This window comes from Sciurus vulgaris (assembly GCF_902686455.1).
Source record: "Sciurus vulgaris genome assembly, chromosome: 6".
Taxonomy (NCBI): Eukaryota; Metazoa; Chordata; class Mammalia; order Rodentia; family Sciuridae; genus Sciurus; species Sciurus vulgaris.
In genome coordinates, this window is record NC_136466.1 from 66,801,988 (window position 1) to 66,814,301 (window position 12,314).

The following is a 12,314-nucleotide window of genomic DNA, read 5'->3' on the forward strand; positions in this document are numbered from 1 at the left end:
CAATTTCCCCATGATGCCTGCTCATATTAAATAATATTCTTCCTACTCACTTCGTAGATGATTTTTTATTATAAGAATCAAATAATTAAACATGATATTAATATTTAAAAACAACTTTTGATTATAAGAATCTGTACAGAAAAGTATGAAAGAAATAAAATCACTTCAAATCAATCTTCCAAATATATCCATTAGATTTTGTTGTATTTAATTCATTTTTTGCCTATTAATTTATTATGTTCCTATCATATACCAGGTCCTATGATTTCTAATTAATTATACATATATTTATATAATTACCTATATAATTTTAAAATCTGGAATGGATATGATTATGTACAGTTTTATGTCCTCCCTCACTTAAATTGAAACCTTACAGGATCAGCCTTTGGAAACACTTTTTAAGGGAGTGCATAATAATGTGACTATAATAATAAGTGACTATACAATAATTGATTAATTATTGCCGTTTATTATTCTCCTCCTGATGGTATTTAGGTTGTCATTTAAAGTTCTTTTCATACATATTATTGTAGTCTTTGCATATTGCTATAGGATAGCTCTACAGGGGTAGTCCAACTGGACAAATGAACTCGGGCTTTATAAAGCTTTTGAGCACTTTCAAATAGGATGGCTGTTTGCTATAGTAATGTATGAGCATAACATTCTCTTAAAACCTATTTTGAGACTATTAGAAGCAGCTGCTGGGCTCCTTCTTGATTTTTGTCTTCAGCCCTCTGCCTTCAGTCTAGCCTCCATCATGTCCATCAGGGTGACCCAGACGTCCTACAAGATGTCCACCTCTGGCTCTGGTGCCTTTAGTAGTCGCTCATACATGAGTGGGCTCAGTGCCCACATCAGTTCCTCCAGCTTCTTCTAGGTGGGCAGCAGCAGCAGCTTCAGGGGAAGCCTGGGCTCCAGCATGGGTCTGAACAGCAGCTATGGTGGGGTTGGTGGTGTGGTGGGCATCACAGCAGGCACCAGAGACCAGAGCCTGCTGAGCCCCCTCAAGTTGGAGGTGGAGCCCAACATTTAGACTTCACAGACTCAGGAGAAGGAGCAGATCAAGACCCTCAACAACAAGTTTGTTTCCTTCATTGACAAGGTGCGATTCCTGGAGCAGCAGAACAAAATCTGGAGACCAAATGGAGCCTCCTCCAGCAGCAGAAGACTGCTCGCAGCATCACGGACATGTTAGAGAGTTCCATCAACAATCTTCAATGGCAGTTGGAGTCACTGGGCCAGGAGAAGCTGAAGCTGGAGGCAGAGCTGGACGACATGCAGGGGCTGGTGGAGGACTTCAAGAATAAGTATGAGGATGAGATCAATAAGCGTACAGAGATGGAGAATGAATTTGTCCTCATCAAAAAGGATGTGGATGAAGCTTACATGAACAAGGTAGAGCTGGAGTCTCACATGGAAGGGTTGACTGATGAGATCAACTTCCTCAGGCAACTGTATGAAGAGGAGATCTGTGAGCTGCAGTCCCAGATCTCCGACACATCCGTGGTGCTGTCCATAGACAACAGCCACTCCTTGGGCATGGATGGCATCATAGCTGAGGTCTGTGCCCAGTACAAAGAGACTGCCAACAGCTGCTGGGCTGAGGCTGAGAGCATGTACCAGATTATGAGGAGCTGCAGACACTGGCTGGGAGCCCTGGGATGACTTGTGCCGCACCAAGACCCTGATCTCTGAGATGAACCGCAAAATCAGCTACCTCCAGGCAGAGATCCAGGCCCTCAAAGGCCAGAGGGCATCCCTGGAGGCTGCCATCGCTGATACTGAGCAGTGTGGGGAGTTGACAATTAAGGATGCCAACTCCAAGGTGGCTGAGCTAGAGGCAGTCCTGATACTGAGCAGTGTGGGGAGTTGACAATTAAGGATGCCAACTCCAAGGTGGCTGAGCTAGAGGCAGTCCTGCAGCGGGCCAAGCAGGACATGACGCAGCAGCTGCACAAGCACCAGGGCTGGCGAATGTCAAACTGGCCCTGAACATTGAGATCACTACCTACTGCACGCTGCTGGAGGGCGAGGAGAGCTGGCTGGAGACTGGGATGCAGAAAATGTGTATCCACAGGAAGACAACGAGTGGCTACTCAAGAGGGCTGAGCATGTCCTACCGGGGCCTCTCCAGCCCTGGCCTCAGCTGCAGCCCGAGCTCCTTCCAGCCCAAGCTCCTTCCAGCCCAGCTTCAGCTCTGCTGGGGGCTCTACCTCTTCAGTCACACCAAGACCGTGGTTGTGAAGAAGACTGAGACTCGCGATGGGAAGCTGCTGTCTGAGTCCTCTGATGTCCTGCCCAGTGAACAGCCTCGGAGCTCCTCCCCGTCTCCTGCGTCCCGCTGCCCCAGAGCCTCTGGGGGAGGCAGCTGTAAGAGGGGAGCATAGGGAACAAGAGACCCACCCAAGGCTCAGCCCTAGCTCTCACCTAATTCTGGTCGCCCCTGTTTTACCTGGAGTACCCCCTCTTGCCCATGTCCTCAACCCCAAACCAATTCACTTGTTTTTTTCAAAATAAAGCCTCAAGTGGCCCTGTCCAAAAAACAAAACAAAACAGAAAACCTATTTTGAATATCTACACATAGAATCTTAGATCGAAGATGAAAATGACTCTTTAGAGTAATCTATAGCAGTGAGTTCTAGACTTATTAAGTGGTGTCCTTGGGAGCACTGTGGTCTGTGACAGACAACCACACTTGTAAAGTGTGAAGGATTTTTCCTCAGGTTTCCTGAGATACTCTCGTTTAACAGACATAAAGTTTCAAGGCTCTTTCTCTAGATGGACACTGTATAAGTGTTGCTGATGAATGACAGACTGCACAGAACTGATGGTGATAAAGCCAAACAATGAAAAGGAAAGAAAGGGAACGACAGAGAGAGAGAGAAAAGAGAAGAGAAGAGAAGAGAAGAGAAGAGAAGAGATAAGGGGTTTCCTTTATTTTAGCTAAATCTTCTTTGTGGTTGAATACATCTGCTGAATTTACATTGAAAATGAGACATTTTGGGTGGATGTGAAAATCTATGTCAGAAAATGCCCCCAACAGAATAAAACATGAATCAGATGATAATGGATGTTATTACTGGAAGGAATGTTTGTCTCTATCTTTTTTTTTTTTTTAATTTTCTGACTCTCACTCAACCATAGTAAATTTTAATATGTATGTCAGGTTTCCTGTAATTTATATAAAATGAAACTCTTTGGGGAAGATAACACCTGAATGTCCACATGATTTCATGCTGCTGTCTCAACTTGGATCTAAAGCTAATGTCAATTTCTCATACCTTCTCCTAGTGAGTTGACAACAGAATATGTTGATTCAAAATGAATGTACCCCTGTGACTGGTATTTTTGATGGACCTGACTGTATTTCTCCTTTCAGAAATCACCCCCTCTGTGATCACAAGAAAAAAAAAAATAGGTCCATCTTCTAAAATAGAAATAATTTTTGCTTCACTGAGCACTGCTACTTAAAATTGTTTTTATGTTCAAATTCCATTGGCTAATTTTTGTGTCATATCTTATTATGCAAAAATATTCAACAAGCTTTGAATCCTAATGCAATACTGTTCGTTCTTACAGATTTCAGAACCAGACAATGCTTTCAGTTTTTTCTAGCTGTCTGGATTTACTTCTCCAATAATCATTTTTATTTATTTATTTTTACCATTTTTACCTTTTGAAGGTTGAGATTTATACCTGGAGGCACTATGAGATACACTGTCAATACACATCAGGAAAGTACCTCTCAGGACTAAGGTAACTGGGATAGTAGAGGATGTCAGACAAGTCTGTGAATAACAGTGAAAGGGACCATGGCGTTGCTGCTTGGATAACTCCAACACAGGAGAGAGGACAGGAGTGATGACACTTGTCATCAAAAACCTGAAGAGGTCAGATGAAGGTGCAGAACTACTTATGTTGTATAACTCACAAAGGGATCTAACATCAACAAGTGGTTTCAACCCCCAGACACCTTTTAACTCCCTGTTAGTCTAATTTATGATGTTTTCATATCCTGCCTGGATTCATACCACAGTCTCATAACTGGTCCTCCACTTTATTTGTGCTCCCCTCCAATTCATGTTTTCCCCCCTGCTTAACTCTTCAATACCTTCACATCATGTTAGATGAAGTTTTAGAACCTTTGATGACCCACCTACCCCTGAACGACGTTGTTCTTCTTCCCTTTCCATCCTGTTTCCCCCTGGCCTGTTAGTCTTTGCCTCAGCACTGTGGGGTTCTTTGAAGAGGATAGCACTAAGACACCCGTATGATTTCTTGCTGCACTTGTAGCACACAAAGTTCCCTCCAGTGTTGGAAGCTTCAGATACATTGCTCTTTAGCTGAAGCTGCCTTTCCTTGTTCAAGCATCCCTTGGCTGTTCTCCCTGTACTGTCTAACCTTGAATGACCTTTGAGGCTCCATACACTCTTCTCTTCTCCTTAGTCTGGGTCTCTCAGTTATTTGTTCTAGAGTTATTATCCAACTTTTTTCCAGTGCTTGTAATCATCTTGTAATCATCTGTACAATGTCTGTTTTCCAGCATCCATGAACTCTCTATAGATGAACAGACTATTTCTCTCATCCACAACTGTGTTGGAGCACCTAGAATTCATTCACTTAGCCAAGATAATGGATACATAAGGTAAAATGATTATTTAATAAATTTTTATGTGTTGAGTGAGGAGATGATTAATAGAATAAAAAGAAGTTCATTTTTCTCTCTTTGCAGCAACTCTAACACTGAAAGTTTTCAGAGGATAAATTAGACTGGTTGTGGAGGGGAAGTTTTCCTCTTTCACTAGAAGCACCCTGCAGACACCTCTTGGTGGGAACATTGCACTGGCATATGAAACACCAAATGGGATAATTAGACATACCCTTTAGATGCTCTTTCAAGCACAGTGATCTTATGACTTGTGAATTATTTTAAAGCTTTTTTGGGGGGGAGAAGTTATGATAATAAAACAATAAAGAAGAGATTGCATTTTTGTCTGAAGATGAATGTTTTGAATGTCTGCCTCTTTGTTTCCTTTGAAATTCAATTTGTGCATGTGAGGATCATGAATGTGAATGAGGATGACAATTACTCACACATTCATTAATTGAATAAATATTTCCTTTGCTGAGGATATAGCAGGGAATACAAAATTAAGTGCTTCCACTAAAAACTCTTCTACTATATGGAAAATAAGCAAAAATATACATGAATAAATGAATGAAAAGTTTAATAATAATAGATCACGATGATTAAACAAGGGTATCTTCCTCAGATAATCTTAACAGCTAAAACTTAAATAAGAAGGTGATCTTTGAGTCAAGATTTGAATGACGAGAAGGAGAGATGCGTAAAAATCTGAAAGAAAGGAAGAAGGGAAGAGTGCACTCAAGGAAGGTGCAGGCAGAAACGAGCTCCTCATGCAGGGAGAATGAAAGCCAGCTGTCACAGAGGGAGAAAGGAAAGAGTGGAATGGAGTGAGGTTGCAAAGAATGGTGAAACCAGATCAGATGGTGAGGAAGAGTGATGGACTGGCATGAGGAGATGGAATTTCATACCAGTGAGACACACACACTCCTGGAGTTTGAGTAGAGTTACAACCTGACTGTGGTTTGGCTCTCTCATCTTTATTGTGAAAGCTTTTTACACCCCTCTTCTTGCTGCTCACTGCAGTACCTTCTAACTTTCTTCACATATATTTATCTTCTAGGGAGAGTTCTTCTTGTACTACTCAAAGCTATTCCATTTTACTATTTACCATTCTTGCTTCTAGTTATAACTTCTAACTCCACTTGTCCCACCTCATCCATTATTTTGTCTTCACTTCTCTTTGTCTCTTAAATTTTATTTATTTTGCCTTAGAGCATTACATAACCCCTTTATTTCAAAGATAGTGGTCATAGGAGTTTGGAACCCCATTGCAATAGAACAATAAGTTTTTCTTGAAACTTGTAAGAGTCATGTTGATTCAGATGAGGACAATTGACTCAAAAGTAGACATTACAGCTTCCAGAACCGCTCATTCCTCCTGTCCAGGAGCTTCCTTCCTGATGGTGGCTCACTATGGGCCTGGGCACACACACCCTATTGACTAGTATCAGTATCAGTCTCTTCCACTGGTATCAGGACCTCGACTATTGTTCTTGGCCTGTTGAAAGAATCCGCAATGCTCTTAGCCTTCTTGTGGTAGGTTGGTTTGTGTTCCCCTCCACATTCCTTTGTTCAAGTCCTAATCTCTAGTAATCAGAATGTGACTGTATTTGGAGACTGGGTCTTTAAAGAGGTAATTAAGTTGAAACGAGGTCATTAGCATGGAGCATAACTCACTATGAGAATGAAAGCCTTGGACCCAGACACACATGTGAACATGAAGGCAGCCATCTACACGACAGGGAGAGAGGGCCAAAAGAAACCAGTCCCACTGACATCTCAATCTTGAACTTCCAGCCTCCAGAACTGTGAGACATGAATGTCTGTTGTCTAAGCCGCCCAGCATGTAGTCCTGTGTTTTGGCAGCCCTGGCAAACCCACACAACCCCTCGGCCTCTTCCATGCCTTGGTCATTTATTTTTTCAGAGTTGTATGGTTCCTCAATAAGGCATTGGTCACTCGACCAAACACCATCATGGCCAGTAGCGTTCCTCTTCCATTACCCTGATCCAGGGACAAATTAGCGTTCAATATGTATTCACATTGCAGGATTATGATCCAGAAGACTCGAAGTGATCACTTGTGGGGAATTTGCTCAGACCTCCAAAAAAACATTTGGCTTTCTTAGAGTAGCCAGATGGTCTCCAGTTTCCAGCAGTCACTGCCTCAGGGGTACTGACCTCAGTTCGACCTTGGAGCACTCCGCTATTTTCTTTACAAACACAGGCTTGAACTTTTTCCAAGCTCTAAAAACACCCATTTACAAATATTGATGTCCTTAGTGTGACAATCAACCCAGAGCTTTTCACACCTGACAATGTCCTCCAGAACAGCCAAAGTCAGCCCAAGCAAACTTGACCAAGCAGCATGCCAAAGCAAAGAACAGAGTGCACAGGCTGTGTTCTCTGATCTTCACATGCTTCAAGTGGAAGCCACTCCCAAAGTCACGGGCCCAGCCAATCCCATGTCCTCATTAAAACCTTATGGAAATACAAGTCTTTCCCGTGCTATATCCTTAAGAACTTAAGATATCCTTTTCTGTCTGCATCATGGTTCTAAGATACAGCAGTTTTCCCATGTTATAGATAAGGAAATGGGAGTTAAGATGGCTTATTTGTCTCATCAGAGTCACAAGAAGTGAAATGTAGTGTTAGGTTCATGTGCTAAGGTTTGTGTGCTACTAACCTAGCCTTTCATATTTCTTCCAGAATAGTTGTGAATCTTGCCGCATTTCTTCAGTCTTCAGTCATCTTTCACTTCTCTGAACTTTTCTATCAAACGCTGGCACTCAGGTAGTGCTTGATGCTGGCCCATATGGTTTGTGCTCCATTCAAGGTGTGTTTTTCTGATGTCTCCAGTTACATTATAACTCTTCCGTGATAGAAACGGTACTTAGAGCTATGCTACGTTGGCTCCTATAGAGTCTTGCATTCAGTGAAGACCCAGTGTTGTTGATTTCCTAGGAGTTTTGGGGGATTCTCCTTTGGAATATCTCATAAAAACAAATACCAAGTAAGAGGTAATTTGGTGGAAATTTGGGAGGAGGTAGTGCAATGGAGATATAAGAGTTGCAGTCTATGTCTGGGGTTGTGGCTCAGTGGTAGAGCACTTGCCTCATGTGTGAGATACTGGGTACGATTCTTAGCACCACATATAAATAAATGACTAAAATAAAGGTACAGGGCTGGGACTGTAGCTCAGTGGCAGAGCACTTGCCTAGCATGTGTGAGGCACTGGGTTTGATCCTTAGCACTGCATAGAAATGAACAAATAAAATAAAGGCATGCTGTATGACTACAAAAAAATTTAAAATAATAAAATAAAATAAAGGTACATCAACAACTAAAATATATATCATATATATATACATATATATATTTTTTTTAATTTGCAGTCTAATGCTCAGAATCTCACAATTTTAGTCTCAGCTCTTAATTCTTGCTGGCTTTTTGGCCCTAGATGAACTATTTGAGCCCTTCTGAGCCTCGGTTTCCTCATCTGTAAAATGAGAATGGCATACCTCAATGACTTGCTGTGAGAACTGAAGATGAGATCAGACATAAAGATGCTTCAAAAACTGTAAAGTCCTATTTGCATACAAGAGATTATATATTTTAGCACTAGTAGTTTTAGCATTTGATATTGATTTGCAATGAACAATGAACAACGTCTCTGTGTGATTTCATTTTCTCCATTAGAAAAGGATGGAGTGGTCTGCAAGTTTCTTCTTACTTTAACACTCTGAATCTCCTTGTGGTGCTGGTGAGAATGTGCGGGGGTAGCTGCAGTGGCTGTGTAGGCCAGACCTTCTAAAGTGAGAACCAAATCCTTATATTCAAAGGGCTTCTCACTCACATCCTACTTGCCAGGGAACAGGATCACATCTCCTGTGGGGGCTGTTTGTATCTTTGGGGAAGGGGTGGTGTGATCATATGAAATGTGTTGCTACCAGTGCAGATGGAGAAATGCCACTCTCCATGAGTTTATGGTTCTAGTGATTGTCTCTTCTGCCTGGCTCATACAGCCCACAATTATATGCTTATGTCTTTGAACTCTTATTCCAAAAAGGAAAAAAAAAATCTGAAGATGTATGTGAGATGTCTCTTTCAAAATGCTTTCTTTTTTCCAGACACCTTCCTCATACCTAAAAACACAATTTCCAACACAATTTCCTTGACATTCTTTCTTCTCTGACAAAGGAAGTGTGAATGAGGGCCTGTTTAACAGTGGTAGAAATGGAACAAACATATATTCACAAACTGATAGCTAAAGCAGTTCTATTTAACATCAAATAGAAGCTAAAGTGCTAAAAGAGTCTAACGATTTCCCCATTGATGGTGATGGGTATAATCATGAAGGTGTTTGTGACTCTGTATTCCTTGACCTTGCTGCAAAGTATGCCACATGGTTGCTGAGGTTTGGCTTCTTCTCCAGGAAAGATGGCTCTTTTTTAAAAAAATGGTTTTTACATTAATTACTGAAGGTTTGTTTTTTCAGAGTAAATGGTTCTTAAATAATTTTAAATGCCAAATTTCCCCCAGATTTCCAGAAACATAAAAGCTAAAAGAAAAAGGTTAAAAGAGTTGGCTTGAGACCATGGCAGTCATAAGTGCAAGTTGTTCTTCTCTGAATTCCCTTTTGAAACACCAATTATGCAATTTCTTGCACCCAAATTGCAATGACTTGAAAACACCTTGGGGTTGGGCAGGGTGGCACACACCTGTTAATTCCTGATACTCGGGAGGCTGAGGTAGGAGGATAGAAAGTTTGAGGTAAACCTGGCAACTTAGCAGAGTGCTGTCTCAAGAACAATTAAAAAGGGCTGGGACTGTAGCTCAGTGGTAGAGCACTTATCTATCATGCATGAGACCCTGCCCTGGGTTCAATGTTCAGTACTGCTAAAAAAAAAAAAAAAAAAAAAAAAAAAAAAAAAATCCATGAAAAAGAGTTGATATTCCTTGGCCTGGATTCTGACATCTTCTATAATTTTCCTCCAACCTAGTACCTTTATCATGATATGCCTTTTCTCTGATACTCTAGACATTCTGCATTTTGGCAATATGTGTCTCCCATAATCTTTCCTAGAAGGCATTTCCCACCTCCTTGATTTTTATTCCTAGTATTCCCTCAGCTTAGAACAGTCTTCCACTTGCAGAAATCATGTTTATTCCTTAAGTCCCCATTGAAATGTCACTTCCTCCACAACAGGGCTCTTCAACTCTAAAATGGAATATTCACCTCATATTTAGTGTTTGTGTTGTTCATTATTTTTAGTTTTATTGACTATTTCATTCCAACTTGCTTAGAAGTTTTGAAGCATCTGTTTTACATTTTTGACTATAAGGAACCTGTGGACAAAAAATCACATATTATTCAACTATGAATTTCTTCTTTTCTTTCTTTCTTTTTTTTTTTCACATGAGGGAATTTATTAAGCAAACAGTGTCTCCCTGCAGGGTAAGAGAGGAAATGAGAGGAAAAGAGAAAGGAAAAGAAAGGGCATGCACTAGAAAGAGTGGAAAGCCAGGAGGATAGAGGAAAGTGTGTAGGACAGACAGAAGAATCTCTTATTTTCTTTTAAATGATAGGTACTTCATAAACATATAGTGAATAGATGAATGGATAGACAGCAGACATAAGGATGACTTAGGCAATGTCAGAAGCTGATGGAACAAACTATGAATTCAAAGCTCAATCTAAAGTGCTGTTTCCACTTTGCCTCAAGATGATTCCATGACACCACTGCATTGTGTGCCTGTGCTCATGGTGAGTATGCTACTTTCATTACTGTTTTGTGTGCATCACAGTTTTCCTGTGATGAACCTTCTCTTCTATGGTAATCTGCTTGGTCTGTGAAACTCAGAAGGTGTTTGCTCATTCCCCAACTTTGGGAATCCAGGACTAAGGATATTCCATAAATTCAAATGCAGGGATTGGTTTAGGGGTAGAAACAAGATTCAAGCTGGAACAAGTAGTTTTTTTTTTTTTTTTCAAAAACACTGAATGAATTTGGATGAGGGGAGACTCTTTCCGCTCTGAGAGATTATGTGTGTAAACTTGATGTGAACTGGAGGTATGACAGCCTTTATTCCCATCAACAGGGTGAAAAAAGGTAGAATTGAGGGATGAAAAGAGAAAAAATTGTGAAGATGGTATTTAAGCCATTAGAACTACTCAAGCCTGTAACTATGTCAGAATGTGAGTTACAAATCCCCTTATTTGTTTTTTTACACTAGCTCAAGTTCAATTACTATTAATTTAAAATAGGAGTATTCTAGTTAACATGGGAGCTTTAAATACATTGTCAATTTTCTAATACACAGTTGTATCTCTGGGGAAAATTGCTGCAATCAATTTGAAAACTGGTCTGCTACTAGGATAGAAAAAAATTCTCAAAAAATCAAGTACATAAAAATTCATACTTGCTTGTCTTCTTCTTCACCTGTGCTAGTCCTCTTTAATGCAACCTATTTTTTTTCTTTCCTGAACTCATCGCTATGTTTTTCCTCTACTGTCACTCCTATGACTGAAATCACCATCCTTTCTTACCCCCACTCCAATGGCAGCTTCAAACTGGATTCTCATTTTATGATCTCTTCACACTTGATTCTCTGCCAAGGCCAGAGTGATCTTTTTGAAACAGTCTATCTTGACTATCCTGTACTTGAAACACGATGATCTCCCACTGCTCTCAGACAAAAGTGAAAATGTCTCAGCTAAATTTACGAGACACTGCCTTTCTGTCTTTTGCTAACTCTTTAAACCTTTCTTGGCCATAGTGACTTTCTTTTGAAAAAAATCTCTGGAATTTGTCATATATTTTCTTTTTTCTAGGATTTTGCATATTCTGGTTTCAATTATCCTTTTAAAATGGTCCCTACCCCTTTTTAGTGATTTGAATAATGCCCCCTCCAAATTCACATCCTCTTGGAATCTCAGACCTTATTTGAAAGTAGGGTCTTTGCAGAACAGTAAGGATAGAGATTTTATATTGAACCACTAAATCCTATGGAAGTGTCTTTATGAGAAGAAAAGGACACACAGAACTGTAAAGAGGAAGGCAATGTGAAGGTAGAAGAGGAGACCAGAGCCATGTATCTGTAAGCCAAGGGACACAAAGGATTGCCCACAACCACAGGAAGATGGCAAAGAGGCATGGAATGGTCTTTTCCTCAGAGGCTCCAGGAGAAACTTACCCTGTGGACACCTTGATTTTGGGTATCTTGTCTCTTGAACTGTGAGAATACATTCTCATTGTCACAACCCATCCAGTTAGTGGAACTTTGTTACAGCAAAACTGTGAAACTAATTAACTTTCTTTAAATAACACTGTATATGGAGATATACTTTATATTAATAGTATAAATCAAGGGTCCTTTGGATGTGTTGCCATAGATCTACCTCACTAGGTTTAAATTTTTTGTTGGCTGTCTTCTAGTAGGCTATAGTGCATTCAGCTACCTTTTTCACAGTTGCATGCTTAGGACCTATCAAGATGCCAGGCAAGGAACATATGCATGCTGTGATTGATTTTCTGTATCTTATTGTCCTCTGTCCTTCTGCACCTAGCAAAGTAGCTGATTCACCACAAATGCTCAGTAAATGCTGTTGGCTCTTTGATGGCTTCTGTCAGCTGACTTGTGCAGTTAGCAATGGTGCTACT

The 12,314-nt window shown here is 40.5% G+C and overlaps 1 pseudogene across 1 annotated transcript; it reads left to right on the forward strand.

Annotated features, from left to right (window-relative positions):
- Positions 1-760: 760 nt before the first annotated feature.
- Positions 761-2,390, forward strand: LOC306663433 (keratin, type II cytoskeletal 8-like; annotated as a pseudogene). The gene is made up of 2 exons: positions 761-1,828; positions 1,900-2,390. The product of its transcript is annotated as a keratin, type II cytoskeletal 8-like (transcript).
- The last annotated feature ends 9,924 nt before the right edge of the window (positions 2,391-12,314 follow it).